Consider the following 24391-nt stretch of genomic DNA (forward strand, 5'->3'; position numbering starts at 1 on the left):
GGGAGATCTCCTCCCAGAGATGATGGAAAGCGAGACGCCTCCCCCGACCTCCTCACCTAATAAGGCGGACAACTCCGAAGTGTCATCTTAGAGGGTTATTCTTGATCAGCAAGCGGTGCGGGGGATGAAGGAGGCAGTACCCAAAGGTGGACCTCCAATCATTCGGGATTCGGGTGCCAATAATGAAGGCCCCGCACTATCTAGTTTTCAACCAACGATGATTCTGGAGATGGGTGAACGGGTTCCTTCAAAGGATGGTCGTGCTCCTTCGGCGGCTTCCGGAGACCCGGCGGCGCCGGATATCTCGAGGGACGTGCTGCAAAAAGCATCTGTCTCGGAAGAACAACGTACCTTAATGGGTACGGTGGTTGAGAAGATTCTGTCCGCGAAGGGCGGATTGAATGAAGCCTTCATGAGCCTACTAAGAGGCTTTGAGGTTTGTAATGTAATGTTTTCAACTATATTTTGTTTGCAAAGATGCACCTATGTATAGGTAGTAGCCCCTGAGACTCTGGTTGGCTTCCCACGGGAGGCGAACAGAGGATCAAGAAGAAATATTCAAGGACTAACCTGATTAACTGGAACACAGGCTGCTTCCCCCCTGGCTACTTCCCAGACTACGGATATTGCCGAGCTGCAGCGGAAGCTTGATGTGGCAGGGGATGATATTGCATTATCAATATGCGTCTTGACGAGTCGCAAGGTATGTATTTGGGGCAGTCCCTTCGCATACATTTTTATGATATAAGCATGACGTTGAAAGTTATATACTGGAATATGCATGACTGCAGATGGTGCTGCCACCGTTGAAACTCTTCGGGCGGAGCTGGCCCAGCCAAAGGAGCAGGCCCGATTTAGTAATGCAGCTGCCGAAAAGGCATCGACTGAGTTAAAAGCCGAACAAGCAGCTCGGCGCCAAGATGAGGAGAAGATATCCACGATGGCGCTCGAATTAAAAAATGCTGCTAGCCGCTGTGAACTACTTGAGAAGGAAAATCTAGCCAAAACGGCTGATCTTGACAAGGCCTTGCAAGAGACGAGAGAAGCGCGGTCTGAATCCAGAGCAGCCCATGAGGAGATCCAGCAAGCTGGGGAGATTGCGACTGGTAAGCCCTTTTTGCTACAGACTAAGTTCGGCAATCCGAACTATGCTCGGCTTAACCAAGTGTGGAGTTCTCCGGACGAGTTTTTAGACTTGCCGAAGAGTTCTTCCGATGCGGCGCAGTTTTACCAAGCGCGAGAAGGGTATGCAACGGAGAAGCTTTTCTGGTCACAATTTGGCGCATCGAAGCACCCTCTGTTGCTGAATGAACAGATGTCCCAGTGGGCCGAGCTTCATAGGATATCCGACGCTGCCATGAAGAACGTCATAATCCGGCTGTGTCTGACTGAGCCTGTTCCGAATAGCTACTTCGGCTTGGTGCAGCGGATCATTGATGCGGTGCCGTGTATCGACGCTGTGAAGTGGTCATCGTGCATTGAGGCTGCACGGATGGCCTTTGCCCGTGTCAAGACATTCTGGGGGAAGATGAAGGCCATCGATGTTGCGGCGAAGAGTCCACCCAAGGGCAAGGACCGTCACGCACCGGAGTATTATTTTGAAGACGTCTTAGAGGCCGCCCGCTTAATAGAGGGCCAATGCTCGAAAGACATAATGTTCGAGTGAGGTGTATGGGAATTGTAAAAGACAATTTTATAGTTAATCTATTTTTATGTTTTGCTCGGAAGCTTGTGTTCCTCCTGTGCGGCCGTTTTAATATAATCTGAAAGTTTTCTAGTCGTCGGCTTCAGCCCCCTCGTAGGAAGTACGGGGGTGTTCGGAAAAGCATTTAATCACTCTTGACCCAACGTCTTGGTCCGTGAAGGAGGTGATAATGCGGCGAACTAGGCAATCAGACTATAGGGCGTTAACACTTTCACTTAGCCATAGGAGTTTTATAGGGGGGGGGCTACGATATAGCCCCTGGCATGCGTACGGCTTATTCCGATATGGTGCGTTACATGTATGACCTGAAAAAAGGTCCTTCGTGTGACACGGAGGGAATCGCGACAGATTCTGGTAAGTCATCGAGTGTTTGACCAGCTCTCGCAACATCATGACAGTCGGTTTTCGGCTTTCTCTACTGAGGTGCTTGACCAGATGACCCAGAAGCACAATCGCAGTAGTTCTCCCTTTACTACCCTAGCCGATAGAGCGGAACGTAAGGTAGCAAGCATAGGAGCCGGGCAACCCATCCATTGACCCAAGACATGATTCGGAGCTGATGCATATAAGGCCAAACTCGCGACGCCGAAGTATGCTTATAAAGCTGTTCGGACTTTGTTGGCGACTCATTTGTTCCCATACCAAGCCCCTGGCAGGTTGTGCCGAGGTATGGCTGTAAAGCAGCTATAGGGGCCGAATTCGTTTGAAAAAGGATGATTAATGCGGATTATAGTTACTGGGACCTGAGCGATATGCCAATGATTACCTGATATATATAAAGACCCCAACCCCGGCTATTTGACATGCCCGGGGTCGAAGGTGGAGGAAAAAGGCACATTACAGGCTCAAAATAAAGAGTGCGGTCTACAAAAAGTTATTTTGGACCTCCTGTCGCACGTCTGTGCCGCCTGTCCTCGGCGATGGGAGTCCTTAACGGAAGTAGCCCCTTAGGTGAACATACAGATCCGAACTCCGATAGAGTCAGTTGTAAGTGTTTGTCCTTTGCGTCACCCGTTTTTAAGGGATAATGAAAAAAAGAAATAAAAAGAAAGTAGATAAAAATGTTACGGGAATGCTTGCAGGCTTGTCCATATTGTGCTTCCGCCAATGCCCATGGTATCTTGAGTGCATAGTGATGTATGCGCGGTACCAATTTTGCGGGTATATGAGGTGGGCAGCGGAAGCCGGACTGCTATTTCCGCTCAGGGGGAAATGGCTTCTGACCCCCGGTACTTGGTTGGTGAACCCCTCCGTCGTCCCTATCGCCTAGCGGCCTCCTCCCCTTGTGTTCGGTGTTGAGCTTGTCGGCCTGCTTGAAGACCCAACCGTTTCTGTTGGTATGGTTAGCTGGCTTATCGGGGTGGCCGTGAATCTGGCAGGGTCGATCCAGTATCCTGTCTAGGTTGGATGGTTCCTCTCGGTTCACCTTGAGTGGCTTCTTCCGTTAACCGGGTTTGGGATTGCTGAATCCGGCGTTGACCACTGTGTCGCGTGATCTTTCATTATCATTGCGACTGTTGTGTTTGCTTCGTCGTGGCTTTCCATTGCCGTCTCGGATTTCAGAAGTGCCCGAGTCACCGGCGCTGCTACTTCTATGAGCGAGCCAGCTATCTTCTCCCGCGCAAAAGCGGGTCATTAGAGCGGTAAGGGCTGTCATGGATTTAGGTCCTTCTTGACCGAGGTGGCGTGCCAGCCATTCATCCCGGACGCTGTGTTTGAAGGCCGCAAGGGCTTCCGTGTCCGGACAGTCGACGATTTGGTTCTTTTTAACTAAGAACATAGTCCAGAGTTTCCTGGCTGACTCTCCGGGCTGTTGGACAATGTGACTTAGGTCATCGGCATCCGGTGGCCAGACATATGTTCCTTGGAAGTTGTCGCGGAAGGCGTCTTCCAAATCTTCCTAGCTGCCAATAGAATTTTTCGGCAGACTGTTTAACCAGTACCGAGTTGGTCCTTTGAGTTTTAGTGGTAGGTATTTGATGGCATGAAGGTCATCTCCGCGGGCCATGTGGATATGGAGGAGGAAGTCCTCGATCCATACCGCGGGATCCATTGTTCCGTCGTATGATTCAATATTCATTGGTTTGAACCCGTCTGGGAATTCATGCTCCATTACTTCATCTGTGAAGCAAAGAGGGTGTGCGGCGCCTCTATGTTGGGCCACACTGCGACGTACCTCCGATGGAGTCCATTTGCGGTTTTCGGCCCGGGCGTGGCTAGGTTTGTCACGTCCGAATAGGTAGTTGTCGTCGCGTGTCGAGGCACATCCTCGCGATCCATAGATCGATCTTGTGTGTCCTGCTCTGCTGTCCAAGTCCTGTCGAAGGTCGTATGTACAACCCCGAGCTGTTTTATTCTTGCCTTTACGGCGTGGCGGGGCGATCTGGTGTTCAACTTGAGTTGCCGCTTTATCCGGCCCAAATTGTGATCGGCCTGCCGCATTGTGCGATGATGGTACGGGCTCCAGTGCCTCGTCATCAAACTGAGGTAGCAATCTACGCTTCGGGTAGCTTTTGGCTGGGCCACTAAAACCGTATTCTTCGGTGGCCAGGACTTCGGTCCATCTATCATTGAGCAGATCTTGGTCCGCTTGGAGCTGTAGCTGCTTCTTTCTCAGGCTTCTTGCAGTTGCTATTTGCCGGCGTTTGAAGCGCTCCTGCTCGAGGGGTTCCTCGGGCATGGTAAAATCCTCGTTTGCGAGGCTTTCCTCTTTCTCGGAGAGCGAAAGATAGTTACTGTCCTCCGAGTCTTCGTGTATGGCCTGTTCATCCTGTTCGGAGGTTGCTCCAACAGGGTCTTCATTGTCTTCGGCATCATCTGGAGTATTGTTTTCTCCGGTGCCCGTGTTGTTGTCTTTTGTACGACATGACTTAGAGCGGCGTCACTGACGCCGGCGACTGAGCTTTGTCTCAGGAGGTTTGTCTTCAACTGGATCCTCTTTGTCATCGTTGTTAGTTTCTTTAGACGTATCCACCATGTGTACGTTGTAGGAAGAAGTGGCCATCCATCGCCCAATGCATGGGGGGTTTTGGCCCTGCTCCTCGTCGGCGTCATCGTCTGTACTGACGATGTCTTCGGAGCCATAATCAAGCATGTCGGTTAAGTCCTCGACAGTGGCTATGGAGTGGGTGGCGGGTGGGAAGCAAAATTCCCCATCATCAGCCCCTAGTTCGAACCGTACATAGTTTGGCTTTGAGTCCCCCGCCAGGGACAAGTTCTTTAATGAGTTTAGCACATCGCCCAAGGGCGAGTGCTGGAAGATGTCTACGACGCTGAACTCAAAGGTCGATAAGCGATCAAGTTCGGTATCTGCAGACTCACATGGTTCGAAACTTATACCCGGAGAAGAGTCCGGAGTTCCGGTGACAAGAGTATTGTGTGAGGTTAAGTCCATGCGCGGCTCCAATGCCGGGGAGTTTGTGGCCTCCATGGTGGGGTCGAGCCTCCGATCCTGGGATGCCGCAGTGTGCTCTGGATCTAAGGCCAGAGGGGTCACAGGAGCTATCTCCTGGATGTGGTCTGACGACAGATTTAGGTCATGTTTGTCAAGGTGACCAGGAGCGGTCGCCGTGGTCTCGAATCTGGTGAAAATCAAATCTCCACGGATGTTCGCAACGTAATTCAAGACCCCAAATCCGACTTGATGGCCAGGGGCGTAGCTATCGATCTGCTCCAGGTGGCCAAACGAGTTGGCCCATAGTGCGAAGCCGCCGAACACGAAGATCTGTCTCGGGAGGAAGGTTTCTCCTTGGACAGCGTCATCGTTGATGATTGAAGGGGCCATCGAACCTTTTGGGGACGGCACAGTGGAACTCGCAATGAAAGCACCAATGTCGGTTTCAAAACCGACGGATCTCGGGTAGGGGGTCCTGAACTGTGCGCCTAAAGTCGATGGTAACAGGAGACAGGGGACACGATATTTACCCAGGTTTGGGCCCTCCCTATGGAGGTAATACCTACTTCCTGCTTGATTGATCTTGATGAATATGAGTATTACAAGAGTTGATCTACCACGAGATCGTAATGGCTAAACCCTAGATGTCTAGCCTGTATGACTATGGTAATGAATATATCCTTTCCGGACTAAGTCCTCTAGTTTATATAGACACCAGGGAGATCTAGGGTTACACAAGGTCGGTTACAAAGAAAGGAATCTACATATTCGGTCACCAAGCTTGCCTTCCATGCCAAGGAGAGTCCCATCCGGACACGGGTACAATCTTCGATCTTCGTATCTTCATAGCCCATCAGTCCGGCCCATGGCTAACAGGCCAGACGCCCGAGGACCCCTTAGTCCAGGACTCCCTCGGCATGGTTCACAAGCATCAAGTGATTCCAAAAGCCCATCAGCATGGAATTTCTTCATGTGGTTTACACCAATATGACATAAACGGCAGTGCCACAAATATGTTACACTATCATTGTCAACTTTGCAACTTTTGGCATCAATATTATGAATATGTGTATCATTACGATCGGGATTCAATAAACCATTTATATTAAGTGTATGACCAGAGAAGGTTTTATTCATGTAAACAGAACAACAATTATTCTTTGACTTAAATGAATAACCGTATTGCAATAAACATGATCCAATCATATTCATGCTCAACGCAAACACCAAATAACATTTATTTTGGTCCAACACTAATCTCAAAGGTAGAGGGAGTGTGCGATGGTGATCTTATCAACCTTGGAACCATTTCCAACACACATCGTCACTTCGCCCATAACTAGTCTGTGTTCATTATGCAACTCCTGTTTTTAGTTACTACTCTTAGCAACTAAACCAGTATCAAATATTAAGGGGTTGCTATAAACACTAGTAAAGTACACATCAATAACATGTATATTAAATATACTTTTGTTCACCTTGCCATCCTTCTTATCCACCAAGTATCTAGGGCAGTTCCACTTCTAGTGATCATTTCCTTTGCAGTACAAGCACTCAGTTCCAGGCTTGGGTCTAGCTTTGGGCTTCTTCATGGGAGCAACAATTTGTTTGCTATTCTTCTTTGAAGTTCCTCTTTCTTTCCCTTTGACCTTTTCTTGAAACTAGTGGTCTTGTTAACCATCAACACTTGATGCTATTTCTTGATTTCTACCTTCGCCGATTTCAGCATCGCGAAGAGCTTTGAAATTACTTTCGTCATCCCTTTCATATTATAGTTCATCACTAAGTTCTAGTAACTTGGTGATAGTGACTAGACAACTTTGACAATTACTATCTTATCTGGAAGATTAACTCCCACTTGATTCAAGCAATTGTAGTACCCAGACAATCTGAGCACATGCTCACTGGTTGAGCTATTCTCCTCCATCTTGTAGGCAAAGTACTGTCAGAGGTCTCATACCTCTCGACACGGGCATGAGTAAGAAATACCAATTTCAACTCATAGAACATCTTATATGCTCCATGGTGTTCAAAACGTTTTTGAAGTCCCAGTTCTAAGCCATAAAGCATGGTGCACTAAACTATTAAGTAGTCATCATACCGAGCTTTGTCAAACGTTCATAACGTGTGCATCTACTCCTGCAATAGGTCTGTCACCTAGCGGTGCATCAAGGACATAATTCTTCTGTGCAGTAATGAGGATAATCCTCAGATCACGGACCAAGTTCGCATCATTGCTACTATCATCTTTCAACTTAGTTTTTCTCTAGGAACATATCAAAAAATAAACGGGGAGCTACATCGCGAGCTATTGATCTACAACATAGTTATGCAAATACTATTAGGACTAAGTTCATGATAAATTAAAGTTCAACTAATCATATTACTTAAGAACTCCCACTTAGATAGACATCCCTCCAATCATCTAAGTGATCACGTGATCCAAATCAACTAAACCATGTCCGATCATCACATGAGATGGAGTATTTTTCAATGGTGAACATCACTATGTTGATCATATCTACTATATGATTCACGCTCGGCCTTTCGGTCTCAGTGTTCCGAGGCCATATCTGCATATGCTAGGCTCCTCAAGTTTAACCCGAGTATTCTGCGTGTGCAAAACTGGCTTGCACCCGTTGTATGTGAACGTAGAGCTTATCACACCCGATCATCACGTGGTGTCTCGGCACGACAAATTGTCGCAACGGTGCATACTCAGGGAGAACACTTATACCTTGAAATTTAGTGAGAGATCATCTTATAATGCTACCGCCGAACTAAGCAAAATAAGATTCATAAAGGATAAACATCACATGCAATCAATATAAGTGATATGATATGGCCAAAGCACCGTCATGATCATCATCGTCACCGGCTTGACACCTTGATCTCCATCGAAGCATCGTTGTCGTCTCGCCAACTATTGCTATCACGACTATCACTACCGCTTAGTGATAAAGTAAAGCAATTACATGGCGATTGCATTTCATACAATAAAGCGACAACCATAAGGCTCCTGCCAGTTGCCGATAATTGTTACAAAACATGATCATCTCATACAACAATTTATATATCATCATGTCTTGACCATATCACATCACAACATGCCCTGCAAAAACAAGTTAGACGTCCTCTACTTGTTGTTGCAAATTTTACGTGGCTGCTACAGGCTTAGCAAGAACTGTTCTTACCTACGCATCAAAAACCACAACGATTTTTCGTCAAGTGTCCTGTTTTAACCTTCAACAAGGGCCGGGCGTAGTCACACTTGATTCAACTAAAGTTGGAGAAACAAACACCCACTAGCCACCTGTGTGTGAAGCATGGCGGTAGAACCAGTCTCATGAACGCGGTCATGTAATGTCGGTCTGGGACGCTTCATCCAACAATACCGCTGAATCAAAGCATGACATGCTTATAAGCAGTATGACTATTATCGCTCACAACTCTTTGTGTTCTACTCGTGCATATAACATCTACGCATAGACCTGGCTCGGATGCCACTGTTTGGGAACACAGTATTTCAAAAAAATTCCTACGATCACGCAAGATCTATCTAGGAGATGCATAGCAACGAGCGGGGAGAGTGTGTCCACATACCCTCGTAGACCGAAAGCGGAAGCGTTAAGTAACGCGGTTGATGTAGTCGAATGTCTTCGCGATCCAATTGATCAAGTACCGAACGCACGGCACCTCCGCGATCTACACACATTCAGCTCGGTGACGTCCCTCGAACTCTTGATCCAGCTGAGGTCGAGGGAGAGTTTCGTCAGCACGACGGCGTGATGACAGTGATGATGAAGTTACCGACGCAGGGCTTTGCCTAAGCACTACAACGATATGACCGAGGTGGAAATCTGTGGAGGGGGACACCGCACACGGTTAAACAATCAACTTGTGTGTCTATGGGGTGCCCCCCTCCCCCGTATATAAAGGAGGGGAGGAGGTGGCCCGCCGGCCTCATGGTGCGCCCCCAAGGGGGGGGGAATCCTACTCCTACTAGGAGTAGGTTCCCCCCTTTCCTAGTCCTGATAGGAGGGGGAAGGAAGGGGAAGAGGAGAAGAAGGAAAGGGGCCAGCCCCCCTCCCAATTCAGATTGGGCTAGGGGGGGCGCCACACCTCTTGGCCGCCTCCTCTCTCTTCCACTAAAGCCCATGTAGGCCCATTAAGCCCTCGTGGGTTCTGGTAATGCCCCGGTACTCCGGAAAATGCCCGAACTCATCGGAAAATGTCCAAACATAGCCTTCCAATATACCAATCTTCATGTCTCGACCATTTCGAGACTCCTCTTCATGTCCATGATCACATCCGGGACTCCGAACAACCTTCAGTACATCAAAACACATAAACTCATAATACCGATCGTCACCGAACGTTAAGCGTGCGGACCCTACGGGTTCGAGAACTATGTAGACATGACGGAGACTCATCTCCGGTCAATAACCAATAGCGGAACCTCGATGCACATATTGGCTCCCACATATTCTACGAAGATCTTTATCGGTCAGACCGCAGAACAACATACGTTGTTCCCTTTGTCATCGGTACATTACTTGCCTGAGATTCGATCGTCGGTATCTCAATACCTAGTTCAATCTCGTTACCGGCAAGTCTCTTTACTCATTCCGTAATGCATAATCCCGCCACTAACTCATTAGTCACATTGCTTGTAAGGCTTATAGTGATGTGCATTACCGAGAGGGCCCAGAGATACCTCTCCGATACACGGAGTGACAAATCCTAATCTCGATCTATGCCAACTCAACAAACACCATCAGAGACACCTGTAGAGCATCTTTATAATCACCCAGTTACATTGTGACGTTTGATAGCACACTAGCTGTTCCTTCGGTATTTGGGAGTTGCATAATATCATAGTCATAGGAACATGTATAAGTCATGAAGAAAGCAATAGCAATAAACTAAATGATCATAGTGCTAAGCTAACGGATGGGTCTTGTCCATCACATCATTCTCTAATGATGTGATCCCATTCATCAAATGACAACACATGTCTATGGCTAGGAAACTTCACCATCTTTGATTAACGAGCTAGTCAAGTAGAGGCATACTAGGGACACTCTGTTTTGTCTATGTATTCACACATGTATCAAGTTTCCGGTTAATACAATTCTAGCATGAATAATAAACATTTATCATGATATAGGAGATATAAATAACAACTTTATTATTGCCTCTAGGGCATATTTCCTTCAGTCTACCACTTGCACTAGTTTCGATAATCTAGTTCACATCGCCATGTGATTTAATACCAACAGTTCACATTGTCATGTGATTTAACACTCTATAGTTCACATCGCCATGTGACCAATACCCAAAGGGTTTACTAGAGTCAATAATCTAATTCACATCGCCATGTGATTAACACCCAAAGAGTAGTAAGGTGTGATCATGTTTTTTTGTGAGAGAGGTTTAGTCAATGGGTCTGCCACATTCAGATCCGTATGTATTTTGCAAATTTCTATGTCTACAATGCTCTGTACGGAGCTACTCTAGCTAAATTCTCCCACTTTCAATATGTATCTAGATCGAGACTTAGAGCATCCAGATCGGTGTCAAAGCTTGCATCGACGTAACTCTTTACGACGAACTCTTTATCACCTCCATAACCGAGAAATATTTCCTTAGTCTTCTAAGGATAATTTTGACCAATGTCCAGTGATCTACTCCTAAATCACTATTGTACTCCCTTGCCAAACTCAGGGCAGGGTATACAATAGGTCTGGTACACAGCATGGCATACTTTATAGAACCTATGGCTGAGGCATAGGGAATGACTTTCATTCTCTCTCTATCTTCTGCCGTGGTTGAGGGAGTCCTGGATTAAGGGGTCCTCGGACGTTCGGGCTATGTGACGTGGGCCGGACTAATGGGCCATGAAGATACAAGACAGAAGATTTCTACCCGTGTCCGGATAGGACTCTCCTTGGCGTGGAAGGCAAGCTTGGCGTTCGGATAGGAAGATTCCTTCCTCTGTAAACCGACTCTATATAACCCTAGGTCCCTCCGGTGTCTATATAAACCGGAGGGTTTAGTCCGTAGAGACAATCAGAATCATCATCATACATGCTAGACATGTAGGGTTTAGCCACTACGATCTCGAGGTAGATCAACTCTTGTAACCCCATATTCATCCAAGATAATCAAGCAGGAAGTAGGGTATTACCTCCATCAAGAGGGCCCGAACCTGGGTAAAACATTGTGTCCCTGTCTCCTGTTACCATCGATCCTAAGACTCACAGTTCGGGACCCCCTACCTGAGATCCGCCGGTTTTGACACCGACATTGGTGCTTTCATTGAGAGTTCCCCTGCATCGTCGTCAGAAGGTTCGATGGCTCCGTCTGTCATCTACAACAATGCTGCCCTGAGGGAGATCTTTCTCCGTGGCCAGATCTTTTTGTTTGGCTGCTTCGCACTGCGGGCCAACTCGCTTGGCCATCTAGAACAGATCGATGGCCATGCCTCAGGTCACCAGATTAGTTTTGGAAATCTGGATTATGCCGCTGATATCCGAGGAGACTTGATCTTCCAAGGGTTCGCGACCCCAACCTTCGTTCCGGCCTTAGATCCGGAGCACAACACCAGGTCTGAAGACGGGATTCCCAAGCCCGCCGGACTCTCTGCGGCTATTGAGCCTAGTACGGGAGAGTCGGAGGAAGCTGTGACACCGGTCATCATCATGAAACCGGACTCTTCTCCGAACACTGGCTCCGAACCCTCGGAGTCAGCAGCGTGTGAGCTCGGCCAAGGATTTTCCCTCCCGCCATACTCCACGGACGCTCTTCTCCCTGGCCAAACCTCGCCTTTAAGCGAGGCTCTAGACCTAATGCGATCCCTCGTTATTACAGAGGGGCGACGTCCGAATTACGCCCAGCCCGGGCTAGGGGGCTGAGAGTGGGGAATTTTACATCCCACCCACCACCCACTTCATAGCCACTGTCGAGGACATAACCGACATGCTCGATCGTAATTCTGAAGACATCTATGGCATGGACATTGATGCCGGAGACGAACAAAGCCAAAACCCACCGCATACCGGATGCTGGGTGGCTACCTCCACATACGACGTATAGATGGTGGACACGCTAAAAGAAGATGGCGATGAAGGCAGTAAAGATCCAATCAAGGACAATAACACTGATAAACCACCAAAGTGGCGACATCAGTGGCGCTGTTCAATATCACGCCGCAACAAAGAAAACAATACCGACAATGGAGATGATAACACTCCGGAGAATGCCGAAGACCCAGACGCCCCCATTGAACCAACATCCGAACAGGATGATAGGAAGGAGAGGCAGGGTAACCCTGACGAGCTAGTCGGGAACGGAGACTCGGAGGACAACAATTATATGCCACCCTCTAAAGACGAAATAAGCCTCGGCGACGAATACTTCATCATGCCAGAGGAACCCCTCGAGCAAGAACGCTTTAAACAACAGCTCATCACAACCGCGAGGAGTCTGAAAAGGAAGCAGCAACGGCTTCAAGCCGAACAGGACACGCTCAATGACAGATAGACTAATGTCCTGGCAGTCGAGGAATACGGCCTCGCACGACCAACCAAAAGCTACCTGAAGCGCAAGTTGTTACCGCAATTCGACGTCGAGGCACGGGAGCCCATAGCATCAGCGCGTAACGCAGCTGACAAACCAAACCAGCCACCGCGTGGCCAAGATAGAACAGCTACCCAAGCCGAACACCAGCCTACATTACCCCGCCATAAAAGCAGGGAGACAGCGGCCAGGGGCTACACCTACGACCTACGGCAGGACCTGGACAGTAGGGCAGGCCTAGCCAGATCATTCTACGGGCCAAGGGGACTTCCCCAACATGAGAAGACGGCTATCAGGCACGGCGTGATCAACACAACCTCACTCGGGGCGAAAACCGCATAGGGACGTCCGCCGAACTCCGTCGCGACATCGCCCATTATAGAGGCGCCGCACACCCCCTATGCTTCACCAAGGAAGTAATGGAGCACGAATTCCCAGATGGGTTTAAACCTATGAATATCGAATCCTATGATGGAACAACCGACCCCACAGTATGGATTGAGGATTTCCTTCTCCATATCCACATGGCCCGCGGTGATGATTTGCATGCCATCAAATACCTCCCACTAAAATTAAAGGGACCAACCCGACATTGGCTAAACAGCCTCCCAGAGAACTCCATTGGCAATTGGGAAGACTTGGAAGACGCCTTTCGCGACAACTTCCAAGGTACATATGTCCGGCCTCCGGATGCCGACGATCTAAGTCACATCATCCAGCAGCCCGGAGAGTCAGCTAGGAAACTCTGGACTAGGTTCTTAATTAAAAAGAACCAAATTGTCGACTGTCCGGACCCCGAAGCCCTCGCGACCTTTAAGCATAGCGTCTGAGATGAGTGGCTGGCTCGTCACCTCGGCCAAGAAAAACCGAAGTCTATGGCAGCTCTTACTGCACTGATGACCCGCTTTTGCACGGGAGAAGATAGCTGGCTAGCTCGAAGAAGCAATAGCACCAGCGATCCTGGCACCTCCGAAGCCAGGGACGACAATGGCAAGCCATGGCGCAATAAAAACAAGCGTCGAAACAATAATATAGGAACCCAGGACACGGCGGTCAATGCCGGATTCAGTGGCACCAAATGCGGTCAACGGACGAAGCCATTCAAGGCAAATAAAGATGGTCCATCCAGTTTAGACAGGATACTGGATCAGCCGTGTCAAATTCACGACAACCCTGACAAACCCGCCAAACATACCAACAGAAATTGTTGGGTTTTCAAACAGGCCGACAAGCTCAATGCAGAACACAAAGGGAAGGGGCCTCCTAGTGACAGCAAAGACGAAGATACTTGCCAACCGAACACCGGGGGACAGAAGCAATTTCCCCCCGAAGTAAAAATAGTAAACATGATATCCATGACACATATCCCTACAAGGGAGCGCAAGCGCGCACTAGGAGACGTCTGTGCCATAAAGCCGGTCGCCCCAAAATTTAACCCACGGGAGGCCCGCTCGATCACTTTTGATCGGAAGGACCACCTGACCGGTATTCGTCACAGAGGTTCGGTTGCTCTGGTCCTCGACCCAATCATTGATGGATTCCATCTCATGCGAGTTCTTATGGACGGCGGCAGTAGCCTTAATTTACTTTATCAGGACACTATTCACAAGATGGGCATTGATCCCTCAAGGATCAGGCCCACCACAACTGCCTTCAAGGGAGTAATACCCGGCGTAGAAGCTCACTGTACGGGATCAATCACATTGGAAGTCGTCTTCGGTTCGCCGGACAACTTTCGGAGCGAAGACTTGATCTTCGATATTGTCCCGTTCAGCAATGGATACCACGCACTGCTTGGGTGGACCACCTTTGCTCTTTTCAATGCGGTCCCACACTACGCCTGTCTAAAGCTTAAGATGCCCAGTCCACGCGGCGTCATCACGATCAACGGAAACACAGAACGCTCCCTACGTACTGAGGAGCATATCACGGCCATCACAGCTGGAGTACAAAGCGGCCTCATCAAACCACACACCTCATCGGCCATTAAGCCACCGACCTCTACCACACAGGGCTGGTCAATTTTAGAGATGGATTAGCAGTTCCGCCTCCGTCGTTCGCCGCATATGCCCGCGAAGTTCGCATCGCGCATACGTAATTATGCACGTAAAATACCTTGGTCATCGGCGAAGGCACAATACGGACAGGCCTACAATACGGTCCGCCCTCCTACACTCTCCTTCTATTTTTTCTAACTATTTCTTATCTTTTGCCACAGGTGAATCAAAGCCTGTTCATCCTACGGACCCGCATGGACTCTTTTCTGAGCCCGATTTCGTCCAAGTAACCAAAGATTGATCCTTTTAAGGAATGCTCTTCGCTAAGGCAAAGGCAGCGCGGACGTGCGACAGGAGGTCCAAAAGATTTTTTGTAGAACAAACACTATATTTAATGCCTGTATAAAGCCTTTTTCCTCAGCCTTTGACCCCTGGCATGTAAAATGACCTGGGCAGGGGTGTTATAGTCTGTAAGATTGTGTTCGACGTATCAATCAGATTCCAATGAACATAATCCGTCTTCAGTACTTACTTTTCCTCATAGAACTGTATTCTGCTTCCTAGGTTGTTTCACACACACCCCGGCACTAATCGCCAAGGGCTCGATACGGCAACATATTGGTTGCCCAAAAAGTCCGAACAGCTCTAGAGCATACTTCGGCGTCACGAGTTTGGCATTATATGCATCAGCTCCGAATCATGTCTTTGGTCAATAGTTGGGTTGCCCGGCTCCTGTGCTTACTACCTTACATTCCGTCTTATCGGCTAGGGTAGTAAAGGGAGAACTACTGCGATTGTGTTTCCGGTTCACCTGGTTAAACACCTTAGTAGAGAAAGCCGAAAACTGACTGTCATGATGAGGCGAGAGCTAGTCAACCACTCGGCGACTTATTAAAATCTTTTGCGATTTCTTCCGTATAACACAAAGGACCGTTTTCCGGTCACCTGTGTAACGAACCATATTCGGATAACTGCGTACATACCAGGGGCTACATCGTAGACCCGCCGCCAAACTCCTATGGCTAAGTGAAAGTGTTAAAGCCCTATAGTCCGATTGCCTAGTTCGCCGCACTGACACCTCCTTCAGGGAGCAAGACGTTGGGTCAAGTGTGGCCAGGTGCTATTCTGAACACCCCCGTATTATATGTGAGGGGGCTAAAGCCGACGACTGGCAAACTTTCAGATTATAAAAAACGGCCGCACAGGAGGAAATAACTTTCAGCCACAGGCATAAATATAACGCAGCCTCAATGTATCATAATATTGTTCTCACAATTCTGTTACATTTATTCGAACATAGTATCCTTCGAGCACTGACCCTCTATTAAGCGAGCGCCCTCTAGGACGTCTTCCAAATAATGCTCCGGCGTGCGATGGTCCTTGCCTTCGGGTGGGCCATTCGCTGCAACATCGGTGGCCTTCATCTTTGCCCAATACATCTTGACACGGGCGAAGGCCATCCGTGCACCTTCTATGCACGCCGACCGCTTAACGGCGTTGATACGCGGCACTGCATCGACAAGTCGCTGCACCAAGCCAAAATAGATGGTCGGAATTGGTTCAGCCGGCCATAGCCGGACCACGACGTCCTTCATGGCAGCTCCGGACATCTTGTGGAGCTCGGCCCACTGGGTCATCTGCTCGTTCAGCAACGACGGACGCCTTGGCACGTTGAAGTGTGACCAGAAAAGCTTCTCCGCAACGTGTCCTTCCTGCGCTTGGAAAAACTGCGCCGCATCTGAGACACTCTTCGGCAGGTCTAAGAACGCGTCTGGCGAACTCCACAATTGGTTAAGTTGAGCATACTTCGGGTCACTGAACTTAGTCTGTAAAAGAAAGGGCTTACCAACCGCTATCTCCCCAGCTTGCTGGATCTCCTCCCGTGCCTCTCTCGCCTTTTGTAAGGCCTTGTCGAGTTCGGCTGCCTTGGCTTTGTTATCCTCCTTGAGTGATTGGCATTTGCCAGTGGCATCCTTCAGCTCTCGCTCTATGGTAGATATTCTCTCCTCGCACTAGCACCGAATGGCCTGTTCGGCCTTTAAATCAGCAGCCGCCTTCTCGGCAGCCACATTACTCATTCTTGCTTGCTCCTTAGCACGGGCAAGCTCAGCCTGAAGGGTCTCAACCGCGGGTGCACCATCTAAAATTATGGATGTCACAGTGTATAACTTTCAGCTTCATGCTCATATCATTATACACGCATAAGCGGCCTGTCTCAAAACATACCTTGTGCTTCGTCGAGCCGCCTGTTAATAAGAGTAATGTCCTCTTCGGCTATCTCAAGTTTATGCTTCAGATTTGCAACTTCCGCAGCTTGGACGGTCGCCATGGACGTAACAGCCTGTTTTCAAATTAATTATGTCACTTCCTGAGCATATCTTTTTGATCCTCTTATCGCATCCCTGTGGAAGCTGACCAGAGTCTCAGGGGCTACTACCTATACACAGGTGCATTCTGCATGTAAAGAGTGATGAAAATATTACATTGCATACCTCGAAGCCTCTTAGCAGGCCCGTGAAGGCTTCATTCAATCCGCTTTTGGCGGACAGAATCCTTCCAACTACTGTACCCATTAAGGTACGATGTGCCTCTGAGATGGACGCACTTTGCAACGCGCCCATCAGAGTATCCGGCACCTCCGGGTCCCTGGAGGTTGCTGCGGGAGTACGAACTCCCTTCCAAGGGATATGCTTACTCGACCTTAGAGTCTTCTTTGGCTGTAAACCGGATAGTTCAGGGCCCTCATTGTTGGTCCTCGTGGGGGCTGCGCCCCCTGGACCCTTGACGACCGAAGTATCACCTTCAGGCGCTGTCTTCATTGTCCCCCACGTCGTTGGATGGTCATGGGAGATCCTCCGGGACGACACCTCGGGGTCGTCCGCCCTTAGGGCCGAGGAAGATGGTGGAGGCGTCTCGCTTTCCATCATCTCCGGAGGCAAGTCCCTTGATGAGGAGGACTGTGAAGGAAGACGGTGAGCCGGACTGCAAACATATAGTTTGAATGTTATCCCTACGACCCGAAAAGAACGGGATATATCTAGAGCAACCTTGTTCACTTATGATTCGGCGAAGGGCTTGTCCTTACGGAGGTACTTTGCGATGACATCAGCTTCCGAACCCGAACCATCTGACGGGGATATCTTCCCTCTCTTGGATGCCTCCGCCTCCAAGTCTGTGGAGGCAGTCCTCTTCCTCCAAGGGGAGAAGGGATATCGCCTTCTTCTTCCCTTTCGTCTTCAGAAGAGGGAGCTTGAGTCTCCCCGGACGTAGCGCGCAATATACCTTTAGAGTGGAGGCCACCTTCGGCCTTTTTGCTTTTCTTCTTGTCTTCCTTCGCCGGTACTTGATACGGTGCCGGGGGTAGCATCCTCATCAGCACAGGATCAGCTGAGCTTTCGGGAAGTGATGCTGAACACCTAATTCGTTTCGCCTTCTTTATCCAGCCCTGGTCAAAGATAGGTTTCTCAGTACATCGCTATGGGTTAATCAACCAAGTGCGTTCTGAAATCGGGTGCTTACCGGGGTATCCGGATGGTTGCAGTCAAGGCCGATGTCCTCGGTTGTATCCGACCACTGCTTTCGAGTCTTGAAGAATAGTTTCCACATCCCTCTGTGCGTTGTGCCAAAGAATTGTTGGAGGGTCCGCGGTCCTTCTGGATTGAACTCCCACATGCGGAGAGGCCGTCGCTAGCGCGGGAGGATCCGACGGACTAGCATTACCTGGATCACGTTGATGAGGCAGGTGCCCTTTTCGAGGATGCTGTGGATGCGGCTTTGCAGCATCTGCACTTCATCAGGTGATCCCCAGTCTAGCCCCTGGTTAATCCATGACACGAGTCGCAATGGAGGGCCAGATCAGAGCGCGGGTGTGGCCACCCATTTGGTGCCGCAGGGTTTGGTGATATAGAACCACTCCCGCTGCCATAAGTTGGAGGTTTCCATTAAGGTGCCTTTCGGCCAGATAGTATTAGTGAGCTTGCTCACCATAGCAGCGCCGCACTCTACCTGCTCCCCGTCGACTATCTTCGGCTTCACATTGAAGGTCTTGAGCCATAGGCCAAAGTGTGGAGGGATGCGGAGAAAAGCCTCGCACATGACGATAAACGCCGATATGTGAAGAAAGGAGTCTGGAGCTAGATCATGAAAATCTAGCCCATAATAGAACATGAGGCCGCGAACAAAGGGGTGGAGAGCGAACCCTAGCCCGCGGAGGAAGTGAGGGATGAATACAACCCTCTCGCCAGATTTTGGTGTAGGGATAACCTGCCCCCTGGCGGGGAGCCCGTGGGGGATTTCCGCAGTCAGGTACCTCGCCTCCCGAAGCTTCGCAATATCTTCTTCGGTGACCGAGGAGGCCACCCACCTGCCTTGGGAGCTGGATCCGGACATAGCTGAAAGGCGAAGTGGCAATGAAAGAGATCGAGACCTAGGCGCTGGAGCTCGAGGTTGGAAAGGCTGGGGAGGAGGAAGGCGTGGGGGAAAAAGACGGGTCTGTACTCCTTTATAAAGATGATGAATATCGAACGCCTCCTCATGGGCCTTAAAGCTCGCCTCTTCCCTGGGGATCGTGCAAACAACACGGTTGGATTACCCACGCCCATAATGATAAGGATCCCGTGATAAGGGGGCATGATCTCTGTTTGACAGGACGTGTCAATAAATACCACGTCTCGTAACATGGAGCGAGAGGCCGAACGACAATTCGAAATAATAACCAGGCCAGGGACGTAACGTCTGGCCATAACAATGTCAGCAGATGGGACTTGTTAAGTATTATGCTCTTCGCGGCTGTGTGTGGAGCTTGTTTTGCGGAGCCGGACACCTTTTCTGTGTTCGAGGACTATTTTGAAGTATCCAGAGGAGGAACCCGCCTTGCAATGCCGAAGACAATCTGCGCGTCGGACACATCGTCATTGAAGCCTAGTTCAGGGGCTACTGAGGGAGTCCTAGATTAAGGGGTCCTCGGACGTCCGGGCTATGTGACATGGGCTGGACTAATGGGCCATGAAGATACAAGACAGAAGATTCCTACACGTGTCTGGATAGGACTATCCTTTGAGTGGAGGGCAAGCTTGGCATTCGGATAGGAAGATTCCTTCCTCTGTAAACCGACTCTGTATAACGCTAGGTCCCTCTAGTGTCTATATAAACTGGAGAGTTTAGTCCGTAGAGACAATCAGAATCAGAATCATATAGGCTAGACGTCTAGGGTTTAGCCACTACGATCTCGAGGTAGATCAACTCTTGTAACCCCATATTCATCCAAGATAATCAAGCAGGAAGTAGGGTATTACCTCCACCAAGAGGGCCCGAACCTGGGTAAAACATCGTGTCCCTGTCTCCTGTTACCATCGATCCTAAGACACACAGTTCAGGACCCCCTACCCGAGATCCGCCGGTTTTGACACCGACAGTGGTTGGCCATTGAGTCTTACTCAACTTCACACCTTGCAACACAGGCAATAGCAATAAACTAAACGATCATAGTGCTAAGCTAACAGATGGGTCTTGTCCATCACATCATTCTCTAATGATGTGATCCCATTCATCAAATGACAACACATGTCTATGGCTAGGAAACTTAACCATCTTTGATTAACGAGCTAGTCAAGTAGAGGCATACTAGGGACACTCTGTTTTGTCTATATATTCACACATGTATCAAGTTTCCGGTTAATACAATTCTAGCATGAATAATAAACATTTATCTTGATATAAGGAAATATAAATAATAACTTTATTATTGCCTCTAGGGCATATTTCCTTCACCCCCTCCGGTGGTTCTTAGCTCCAGTATTTTCTTTTATTGTATAAAAATTCTCCAAAAAGTTTCGTTCTATTCCAAGAACATTTATTTCTGCACAAAAACAACACCATGGTAGTTTTGCTGAAAATAACGTCAGTCTGGGTTAGTTTCATTCAAATAATGTAGCCCAAAATAAGGGCAAGAGTGTTAGGAAAAGTAGATACGATGGAGACATATCAATACTGTTCTAGAAGTTCCGAACCTATCTACTAATTAATTGTAGCGATCTGACCTCAGACGGTCAAATCTCTGTGTATAAGTGTCATCCCTGGATCGGTAATGCTGACACACACAGTATTCGAGGATTTATAACAGAGTGCAATCACACACTTATTACATCGAAATGTCTCAAAGAGAGTACTTATTACAATAATATGCTGAAGGCCATCCAAATAAGATAACTGCGGAAGCATCGAAGATAAGTGAGTCCATCAACTCCAACAACATAGCTGAGTGTACGACAACGGCCTAGCGCACCTTACTCTTCGTTTCAAAACTCTGCAACATAATACGGTGCATCCTGTATAGGTCAGCACATGGAATATGCTAGCAAGATAACACTAAAGAGCAATGAACAAGTAACAGCTATCACTACATGCATATATGGCTGGTGGAGGCTCTATGGTTATCATTTGCATAAAGCTGATTTTCCCTACTTCAAAGGAATATACTTTATTTAACTACAAAGTTTGTTGATAAATACTGAGAATGGTAATCCCCATCTCAATCCCAAAATAATAATTAACAACCCAACAAATTAATTAGGTAGAGTGATGAGATCAAATCAATAATTCAAGTACCAGATACTCAAGATGTCCATAACCGGGGACACGGCTAATCATGATTAGTTTGTACACTCTGCGGAGGTTTGCGCACTTTTCCCCACAAGACTCGATCTCCTCTGTTGGATTTCTCGCACTACATGATGTTTGAGAAACGGATGACCGAGACACAGTCTTTCCGAAGAGGCCCCCTTAACAGATAGATAGGCCGGTACACCTACAATCCCCTACATATGCTAGCCCATCATGGAAAGGTTTCCCACAACTTACTCAACTATGCTAGAGCCCATAATGGCATGTGGGTGCACACGGAAGTTTCTAGCATGAATAATCTTATGATCCCTTTGAGCCTGGGTGGCGAACCATAGGATGATCACACGGGTACCCTGGGATCTCCTTGGACAACACTGGATTCCCCAGGTGCCCACAAACAATCCACCCAAATGTGTATTAAAGTACCCACCTTAAGTAATCCCTTAATTCATAATAATGCTCACATCTGTCATGAATCACTCAAACCAAACCACGTCTACGAGCATAGCATAACATAGCAAAGTAAGCATAACGTAGTAACTCCCAATGTATGAATAAAGGACAATAGGTTCTACCTCATCAACTACTTCCCAATACCCACATGTTATCAAATCCTACTCATGCAATGTTTGAGGATTGAAACTAATGCATAAAAACTGGGTAATAAAGGGATATGATCAAAGTGTTACTTTCCTTGTTGACGATCTGAAAACCCGAGTGATTCGTAGTAGCAAGCCTCGCACTCCGGAAACTCTATCATGATCAAACAATAGCATACATAAGTACTCAAGCATAATATGCAAGGGTAAGACTCAAAGGAAAGGATCCAAACTGAAAGTTCAACTGAAGAGCTTCGATTTGCAAAAAGATTCAATCGAATCGGAGCTACGAAACTCAAACTACGATCAAAAGAAGTTCAAATTCAAATCTGCTTGAAACCAAATTTTAAGTTATCAAAACCATGTTCAAGTTGATTAACTGGACAGAGGGGAACAAGATGAAGATTTTGGCGTTGGTTTCACTGGATTTGGATAAACGAGCAAAAAGTAACGAGGGTTTAAAGATCATGAACTAATCTGTGGTAAAAGTATTCGCGGATAGATCCCTGGCCGAAAATAAATGGAAAAAGAAAATCTAACAAACGAACGTTCGCTAACAGGACTAAATGAATGAATCCGTTCGTTAAAATGAACTAAACAGAGAACATTCGCTAACTAACGAACTAAAAAAATAAAAACCGATCTAATGCGCGAAACCGAAAAAACCCGGGATCGGTTTATACCGATTCGGCGGCGGCGGCGGATCGGGCAACGGCGGCGTCGAGCGAGGCGGGCGGCAGCTCCAGCGAGGTCCAGCGTCGGCGGTGGCAAGCGGCGTCAGCGGCGGCGGGGCGAGGCGGTAGCGGCAGCAGCGAGCGGCGGCGACTGCGGTGGGAGGCGGCGGCTGCCGCGCGGGGTGAGGAGGCGAGGGGGCGGCGGCGGGGTATATAAGGAGGAGGGGCGAGGCGGCTTGGAGAAGGGGGCACGACCTCGGGAGGCATATCCCGGCTGGACTCGGGCAGCGGCGGCGGGGCGGACTCCCGCGCGGGGAAGGCGGTGGCGGCCTGCTGGGCCGGCTGGGCTTCGGCCCAGTCGGTCGATTTTTTTAAAATAATTTCGCCCGAAAGAAATAAAATTTAAAATAATTCTAAAAATCCCAGAAACAATTTTCAACGTCCAAACCTAATATTTAGGACAAGATGAACATTTTTCTAGGCTAAGATGCAATTTTGAAAAAAAATGCAATTTTCCCCTAATTTACTCAAATAGAAATTCAAATAAATATCCAAATAAAATATATTTTTATTTAAAATTAAATTTCCAATATTTCCACTGTTTTGAAAAAGTCATATTATCTTCTCTCATTATTTTATTTTGAAATATTTGAAAAAATAATTTCAAATAAAAATCACTTTGATCCAGTTACCAATTTTTGAAAAAAAGGACTTTTTTATGAAACCTCCGACTCTCTCAAATGGTCCTTGAGTTGCTTAAGGCCTCTAGGATCAAAATGGTCAAATAAAACAAATAAAAAATGCAAAGAGCATGAATGCATATGATGACCTATGTATAGCATCCAAATTTGAAAAATTGGGATGTTACATTAATGGTGCAAAAATAGAGGACTAAACTGTTGTACTCCATGAGTTTGCTTGTTGTTCATGTTGTCCATGTTATAATTAGTGCTTCTTGAGATCGGATTTGTTTGCCGATCTGAACCTATATGTTATCTGATCTCCACACTGGTACAGCGAGGTGCTATACAAACGGTTTTTAACCCCTTTCTGCGATGACATTTTAAACCGTCGCCAGGGGAGTGTGGGTGATAGGGTGGGTCCTTGCCACACGACCCAAAAACCGTCGGGGATAGGGAGCCATGATGCATACAGTTGTCCCTATAAAACTATTTATGATATCTCGATATCCCAAATGCTCCATCCTTGCTACTCGCTTGTGCTCGCATTGCCATCGCAGTCGGTATTCTGTGGTGCTACGTTTACGATGCGCGACCCATCACAAACAGTTCACGATTATAGAATGTGTACGGTAAGCAGACAATCACACACATTTACTTTTCCTCGACTGTATGCGATTCAATGTAAGAGTGCATACAGTTGTCCCTATAAAACTGTATGCGAAGCTTGAATATATCCCACATGATTCATCCGTCGTACCCGCGTCGGATGAAGACCTATCGTGCACATTCTTCTATGACCAAACATTTGCGATGCACACATCATCATAAACAGTCCATAAGTGCCAAGCGTGTGTGATAAGGTGACTTTCACAAACATTTAATAAGAAGGAACTGTGTGCGATGCTGTTGTTAATCCCACACATTTTTTCTTGGATGATCGTGTGAAGTAGAGATTGATCGCACACGTAGTGGATCTAAGAAACGTGTCTGATCTCCACGTTTATCGCAGACGTTTTGCTTTCGCAAACATGTGCAGTGTAATCCCTAATTTAATCCCTGCATTTAAAAATCACAGATTTTGAATTTGAAAGTAGGCAGTCACTTATTTCATATCGAACCATGTTCATTACAAATACA

Source organism: Triticum aestivum, chromosome 5D (assembly GCF_018294505.1).
Source record: "Triticum aestivum cultivar Chinese Spring chromosome 5D, IWGSC CS RefSeq v2.1, whole genome shotgun sequence".
NCBI classification, from domain to species: Eukaryota; Viridiplantae; Streptophyta; class Magnoliopsida; order Poales; family Poaceae; genus Triticum; species Triticum aestivum.